Source organism: Zonotrichia leucophrys, chromosome 6 (genome assembly GCF_028769735.1).
Source record: "Zonotrichia leucophrys gambelii isolate GWCS_2022_RI chromosome 6, RI_Zleu_2.0, whole genome shotgun sequence".
NCBI classification, from domain to species: domain Eukaryota; kingdom Metazoa; phylum Chordata; class Aves; order Passeriformes; family Passerellidae; genus Zonotrichia; species Zonotrichia leucophrys.
This window is the reverse complement of record NC_088176.1, coordinates 7190000-7198162: the sequence shown is the minus strand read 5'-3', so window position 1 is coordinate 7198162 and position 8163 is coordinate 7190000. Positions and strand designations below refer to the sequence as shown.

The window sequence follows — 8163 nt, the reverse complement described above, 5'->3', positions numbered from 1 at the left end:
TCACCTGCCTCAGGGAGCACACTTGATGCATCCTCCCCTTACCTTCCCTCTCCTGCTGCCTTGTAAGAGGCAGGGAATGGCAATCAGCAATTAACATTGTTGCACTGAAGTGCCTTTAGAAGGGATTTTTTAGCTGAAGCCTCTGCAGTGATAATGGTTTCCAGCAGGGCTGGTGATAACCTGCCCTGCTCACTGGAGCACCTGCAGCTTGCAGGGGCTGTGGGCGCATTTTGGGGCTGCTTTCCTCACCAGCCTCCTGTGGCATGGCAGGGTGGGGGTGATCTGCCCTGTTTGGGCTCACAGACACGGTGACAGTGCTCCCATGGCAGACAGGGACCTGCAGCCCAGCCCTGCTCCAGAAGGGGCTCTGTGTGATCGCTCAGCCCTAGTGCTGAGCCCTGCAGATTAATGTGTTCCTCCCCTCCCCTCACATCCCTTCTCCACCAGGCAGCCTATCTCCTGCATCAGCAATGACCAGCTGCAGAGCCGCAGGGTTTTCTCTAGCTACTTTTAACTAATCTAGAACTTCTTATTTTTACCGTGCTTTGCCCTTTCCTTGATTGGTAAATTCCCCAATGTCTTTAATCAAGCTGTGTTGAGCCTAGCAGCTCTGGCAAGTTTTCCTTTGTTTTAATAAAAGGTGAGTTTGTTCCCCAGGCAGGTTCTGCCAGCTCAATTTCAGCTATTGCACATTGGCCTTAAAACAAAAGGGTCCTCCCATCCCAAAAGCACAGGCAATACAATATTCCAGGTGAACCCCTGCATCCTGCCCATTCCCCTTCAGAGGGAAAAGGGACTTTTCCCTCTCATCTCACTGAGCTCAGTGTTTTGCTGAGTGCATTCTTCATTCACAGCTCCAGGCTAATGGGCTCACAGGGTTTAGTTGGCCCAGCCTTAGATCTCAGATGACCACTCAGGCTCTCCAGTATTGTCCTTACTTAATATTGCTTAAACCTGCAGAACCAAAGTCAGGCATTCTTGAGATCTCCCTGTCTCAGTTCTCAGCTTCTCCAATTTAAGGCATTTAATAAAAGCTGGGAGAAATGTTTCAAGTAAACAGACTTTGGAAAAATTCTCTGCAAAGGGAGACCAAAATTTGATATGAGTTTGGTCAGCACAGGTGAGTGGATTTTGTTGGCAGATTTTTTTTTTATTAGTGGTATTTCAACCTCTTCTTGAGCTGTTACATTTGCAACAGCTGGTTATGGAACTGGAGAAGAGGTGAGAGGAATCCCAGACGACTCACAAAGACTGGGGAGTCATAACCCTGCAGCTTGTCCTGGCATTCCCTCTAGAATATAACGCTCCTTCTGACAAGCTTGTTTTAAAAACCTTTTTCAGATTTTATATGGCTTGGGTTTTTTAAGCTTCCAGTTAACAGTAAGATGAGAAAATTCAAAGGTAAAGCTAATTATCGGGAATGGTTCCAAAATTTAGACACTGGAAGTGTGAAAACTGCTATTAAAAGCATCTCTGTAATTCATCCAGCCCTGTATAAAATGAAGAAATATGTCAAGATGAGTGCAATGTAGGGCTGCATCAGGCAGAAGAAATCAAAATTGAAATATTGAACCTAACGAAGTGAAAAATCATCAAAATTTGCAAAATGCAGTAATTTGTTTATTTCCACGCTTTCTGCATTGAGGAAGTGGACCTCAGTAAAAATTAATTTAGTGGGTCTGTATGAAATTGTTGGGTCAAAGGTAACAAAACCATCTACAGCTCTTCTGAGAGTCCTGGCTCAATTTTTTTTTCTCAGATGGAACCTTCAGGAAACTTCACCTGAATTCAGGAATAGCTTCTGGACAAGAGAAAATGCATTTCTTGGTGAGTTTATTGTTGACTGAAAAAAAAATATGTTTACCCTGTACCACAGCAATATAAATAGCTTTTATCTCCATTACAAACAGACTGATTTTATCTATCAGTGATGTACTTTAAATCTCATATTTCCATTACAAACAGGTTTGTTTTACCAGCGACTTACTTTAAATCTTGTTGTAGAGTTCTGCCAACCTTAATTTTCTTTATGGGCAGATGCAGAACAAAGAAAAATAGGTGCTATACACTCCACATTCCCTCTCAGTGAGCTCAGCAACATTTCCTTCGCTGCCAGACTCTGTGCAGAACAGAAGGAGAGGGAGGTGTTGGGGTGATTCCTGAGGCTTTCTGGTCATGGAGGAGGGAGAATTGGGATCAGCATGCTGGGTTGGGAAGCTGTGCAAGCAGTGAGTGAGGCAGAGAGGGGCTCGAGCCCCAGGCACTGTTCAGGGCTGATGCTCCCTCAGTTACACAAAAATGTCATCAGCTTCAGGACTCTGCACAAATGAACCTCCCAGGCCCAGATCAGGAAATTATTGCCCTTGCTTTCTGAGCAGAACAAAGCTTAGTGCAGTGATGAAGCTACACACTTAGCATGGAAGACATGAATGTATGAAGTCAATTATAAAAGGGAAGCTCTGTGGTGCGCAAATAATTGGTACAAGTGCAGTGGTTTTCTGTGTGGAATATATCCTTGGTGTATTGCTGCAGCCTTCCAACACAACCAGAGCAAAGGCACTGATTGGAGAGAATAAACACACCTCAAAAAGTAAGGGGGAATGGACAAAGTTAGGGGTTAGCAGTGGGATAGATATTAATTAATATTTTGAAAGCCCCAACTATCAATTTCCATGCTTTGAGATATCTGAAGTTCTTTTAAGTGCAGCCAGAACTCAGAATCCTCTGAGTCATTAATGGCTGTGATGATCATTAGAGCTGGGCACCCAGTGAGTGTTAGAAACAAATAAAGCTAGCTTATGTTCAGAACTATTTACAATATGAATTGAAACAGATGAAAGTGAGTGGAAATGAAGACCAAATAAAACACAAGAGAGAGGTTGTTAAGTCAGGGTTTTGGTGGTACTCCAGTGCTTCAGTGAGGCTGCTGTAGGCGTGCAGGTTGCTGTGCTATTGCTGCATCACATCTTCAGTGCCTGGCAAGTGGCCCCAGCAGAAAAGGACTTTGGGGTGCTGGTCACCCCCCAGCAGCTGAACACGAGCCCAGGTGTGTGCTCAGGTGCCCAAGGAGGCAATGGAGTGGGGGAATTATCAGCCCATTATCAGACCATTATCTGACTGGGTTTTCATCTCTCCCTCCCTCCTTGGTTCTAGGGTTTATAATTTGTCCACTGTCATAGCCTTGAGGGGATTTGGTGGAGTGTCTGCTGTGTCTTGGTTTTGGTTTTTTTGGGGTTTTATTAATACCTCTCCTTCCTTCCTTTAGTGATGGGAGGGGGAGGTTCTGTCCTATTTAGGAAGGAAATTCTGTCCTGTTTAGGCTGGAGGTTGAAGGGCTGAAATGACATTTCCCATGTAATTTTTGACCATGTCCTCTTCAGTGGAGGATGGTGACCATGGAGGATCCCTGGGACAGTTGCTATCACAGCTGGTTTCTTCTCTTCAGGAGCAGAACCTGGGCAGGCTGTGGAGCTCTGGCAAGGTCTCCTGGCTCATAGGTAGCACAGCAGGATTTGGAACACTTTTTATTTCCTCTGGTGTTTCTACAACGTAAGGAACATTATTCTCTGAGCTGCCCTGAATATGTGGAGTTAAGAAGAGGTTACAAACAAAATTCTTAATTCCCTGTACAGCATGGAAGTAACACTCAACCTCCAGTTGCCAGGGAACAAAGTTCTTCCTGAGGAATAATGGACAAGGGAGAAGCCAAAAATACGATTTAAACTATTTGGCAATATACCATATTTTTACTTTGTCTCAAGCCTTCATCTTATGATTGCTTTGATAGAGGTGTAGAGCACAGAATAAAATGATGGAATGGGAAAGGAGCATAGATCATTTTTTTTTTTCCAGTTCTATGTCACTACTTTGCAGAGAGGATGTTCCTGCCAGGGGACATGTTCATCATTCTTCAAGTTTTGTGTCAGTCTTCTAAAGAAGATATCTGTTGATCATGCTTAAATTTATCTAGGGAGCATATCTATCTCAGCAGAGAGAAAAATAATTCATTCTTTAGATCTGCCAGTCAGAGCAAGCATCTGTCCTTACAGTGAGGAAAAATGATAGAATCCATATCCATATCCTCTTTGACAAGTTATCCCCAAGGAAGGCATGAGTCTCACTGTGAGCATGTTCTGTGGGAGAAATCTGGTGTGCAACAGAAACAAGAATCAACCTTGCTAAACCAAAGAATGTTTATCCCTACAATTTCTAATTTACACTCTGCCTTACTGCTGGGAGAATTTTATATCACTCCCAGAAAACCCTCAATGCTTTTTTGTGCTCATTACTGTTCAGGTTTAAAGAAATTGTTTCTCAATCAAAGGTGCCTCTTGAGCTGCATGAGAGGACAGACTGCAAGGAGACACTTTCTGTCTTTGAGTCCCAGCCACAGACTTTGGGCTTCCCAATCTTATCAGGATGTTCAGGACAACAGAACATCTCTAAAAAGTAACTCAGGCCTTGAAGTAAGAGAACAAAGCCCATCATGTCAAGTGGCAAAACACAGGCGCAAAGGAACAGTGGCTTAGGGGAAAGAGAAAAATAAAATGAACTATCATCAGGTTGTCAGGTTTACAGTTTTATGATCTGTACTAGCTTAATAGAGTTTAATAGAGTGGAAATCCATACCTTTGAAGCTGCTGTTGGAATGCATAGTGCCTGATGGGGTTAATTGAGGAAGGCCTGAGTTCTGTGAAGTCTTAATAGTGCCACTTAACTAGGTAAAATATGTATTCATTTTTATGCTGACAAAACAATTAAAGCAGTAGCTCATGGCTGTGCTCATGCTCTATCTGCTGCATATTATCTTATGCAACTTTAGTGTGTTTTGTTTATCCTCCCTGTGTGTTGGTGCTCTCAAACCACTGCTCTCCCACTTCTCTTTTGTAACTGGAGACACTTTTCCTCTCCTTCCCCTCTCTCTCCCTCCATCATTGCCTTCTGTTCCTCCCTGTCTCTCACCATAGGCTGTGGAGTGTGTTATGTTTTGGAGTCCTAGTTCTGAGAGACAAGCAGCAGCACCTGCTCATAAAGCTCTGGAAAGCCCTTTGCCAAAGCTTTTGGGATGTCATATCTATCATTGGTGCCTTTGAAAGTTTACACCAATTTGAGATAGAGCTATTGATGCAAAACCTTTATTACAGGAGGAAATTTTAAACTTGAGGAACATGGGAACAACTACAGCTGTAATATTTCTGGAAGGAAGGAGGAGGCTTTTATTATTTTACTCAGCTGACAGTTTCAGTTTTGACTTGTTTTCTCCTTATTGGGCCAATTCTGTTAATGCTTCCTTAGGATATATTATAATTCTTAAGGCTCCCTAGCTATGTGGTCATATTTAGACTTTTGAAAACAAGCAAAACATCCTTAAGGGCTCTTAAGTACACTAGTGATAATGTTAACTGAAGCAGCGAGAGATCTTTCCTTTCTTGGCTAAAATATTTCTGCAGGACAGTGCCACAGCCTTGGCTATATTCCATCAGTCTCATCTTCCCTGGCTCTCTGTCATGGCTTGCTAGTCTGGAACAAAGCTCTCAGATGTGTTGCAAGAAATAAAAAATCTCACAGAGAAAGAGAGTTAATGACCACAGTCAGAACCATTAATACCAAGCAAGGCCGAGTTAAAGGAACATGTGGCAGATCTTCACACTGGGCTCCCTTTGTGACTCTTTGATCCTGCACAGCTGTAGAACAATTCAGAGTGGTAACACCTGCTGTAAAACAGCTCAGTGACTGTGCTAATTGCTTAACTGAGGAAAAACAGCATTAAATAACATGAGGGTGACCACACTGTTTCTGCCTTCAATCACTCAACAAGAGATCAAGCACCAAGATCTGCTGCTGAAGCAGGGTGAGAAGCAGCAGCAGACCTGGCACTTGTGCTGCACTTAGAGCTTGGGCCTCAGCTATACCCTGGGGGGGAGAATTTGAACATGACTTAAAGGCATTTTGGGTGTTTAGGGGCCATCTTTCCTGTGTTTCTATCAGCTCATCTTCTGAGGGATGTGTTTGGGGGCTGGAAACAAGCCTCTGCAAAACCCTAAATGCACATTGGCCAGCCCCAGGTTTCTGAGGAAGGAGTGTCAGTGAGGAGCTGTGAAATCAGGACAAAACTTCTGGCCAGGAGCTGGCTGGTAACAGTTTCCACCCTGCTCTAAGAAGCCTTCAGGCAAAGAGATCTGCAAACATTTTTGTCTGAGAAACAGAATGGTGGTGCTGAACTGAGCTACACTGAAAAATGTAATGGGCACCTATCATGGATGTGGATGCTTATTGTCCCAAACATGGGCCATTTTTTATTATGAAATTAAGGTAGGTTTGGACTAATGGAGTGGGATGTTACTATTTGCTGTTTGCAGATCTGAAGCAGGCAGCTTTTTGTCACCCTCCAGACACTGCAGGTGTTTTCACTGTACAGATCTGGGGGATGCAATAAGATGGAGACTAATTTGCAGATCTTACCTAAAATAGTCATGTATTTTGAGCATTCCTTCCAGTGTGAGACAGTGATAAATTAGAAATCCCTGCCCTGGTAAGTCTTGTTAGTAAATCTGATATGCAGTTAGCTGACAACTCTGATGCATGGGGTTTCAAACCTGCTCTTTGGAAACCCTGCCTTCTGCCCACCTCCCACCTCACTGTGAGGAAGTATATCCATCAAATTTTACATGGGATAGCTCATATTGCTATCTGGATGATAGGAGCAACATTTTCTGCATTAGCAACTCTCAACAGATAATGTCTTGAGGATTGAGAGAGGGAGATTAGGTCTGAATAAATATCCTGTGTTATTCATATTTAATCATTTTACTCAGACGTTGTCTAATCAGTCAAAGCAACAGCTGTTACTGACATATAGGTTTCATAAAAATATATACTAAACTAAAGCACTAAGCCTTGTCCCTTTATATTCATGTCAAGCCTGTAAACAGATCTCAGAACAAGATGACTTAGAAATTGAAACTGATGGCTGTAATGAAAGAGCCATGTTACCAAGGAGTGACAAACAGGAATTTTGGACAGATTTAGACTGCTGGAGGAACTGGGAAGGAGAAATTGTCCTGTGAGTAGCTTGGGCTGGTATCTTTGTCACCCTATTAGCTTCTGAGTTTGGGACAGTTTAAGGTGTGAAACCTACCTGCCCTAGTAAACATTTTAATATCATCACCTGAGAGTATTCCCCCCAACCCCTTTCATAAATACCAATAGGATGGAGGGAAAGGGGAAAGCAGCAGGGGGAGAGGGGATGGTTTTGGAGAGACTGAAATGTTTCTGTTTTTCCTGGTACAGGACTACAAAATTTTGCAAAAGGCTGGAAGCAGCATTTGAGGGAGAGGGGAAAGCAGAAAACAGTGAAGATGAGCTGAGAGAGGGACAGAGATGGTGATTTGAAGATTTCTGGAAGAGACAGAGCAGATGTATTGCTGATGTGCTGTAAATAAAGTGCACCACAACCAGTTTGGCTGAGGTGAGTTGGCATGTGCTTTCACAATGAAATTTGGCTCCTCCAACACATGAAATATCCTCTGGTTGCTGCCCCATCATTTCACTGCCTGGCATTCTACCTAGGACACAACAAGCTGCTCTCTACCTTTAGAGACAGCCATGCAGCAATGTCTTGAACACTTTCATTGTAGCAGAGAACAGGAAGCCTCTCCACTGCAAACATTAGCAATGCAATTTCATAACTATCTGTTCAGACAGTGCACAGGAGCTTGAAAAACAGCTTGAGACACTTTATTCCCCCTGGGAAATGCCATCCGAGAATATGTTAATCTGACGAATATGCAAAAGGCTGTCCCCTACTGGTGAACCATGAAGAAAACCACCTCCTTTTTTTCTGGCTTTGTGAGATGTGCTCCTCCCTGCCAAGAGTGGAGCAATCCTTACCCTCCCATCAAACCTGACAGCTGAAAAGTATGGAGACATTGTGCTGCCTCCTTCCACTTGCAATGTGAATTTGATATTATCTGTACCACCTTTGACAATGCACTTGAAATTAATCAGAGGAGAAATGTCTTATTTGATTATGTTTGACCATGAACATTGATCAGTTGCATGCAATTTTGACTTCAGATCTGCATGTCTAAAGTCCTTTCTAAAAAGGGCAAAATATTACCCAGAGATACACAGGAGCTTGTATTATCTGAGTCTCTGAAAAGA

The 8163-nt window shown here is 43.0% G+C and overlaps 1 long non-coding RNA gene across 3 annotated transcripts; it reads left to right on the top strand.

Annotated features, from left to right (window-relative positions):
* Window positions 1–994: 994 nt before the first annotated feature.
* Window positions 995–7457, top strand: LOC135449855 (uncharacterized). 3 transcript variants are annotated; one of them, XR_010440864.1, is made up of 4 exons: window positions 995–1120; window positions 1760–1827; window positions 6922–7063; window positions 7291–7457. It is a non-coding gene; the product is annotated as an uncharacterized LOC135449855 (long non-coding RNA). The 3 variants fall into 3 exon arrangements; XR_010440865.1 differs by lacking the exon at window positions 6922–7063; XR_010440863.1 differs by lacking the exons at window positions 995–1120; window positions 1760–1827 and adding an exon at window positions 5858–6312.
* Window positions 7458–8163: the final 706 nt, after the last annotated feature.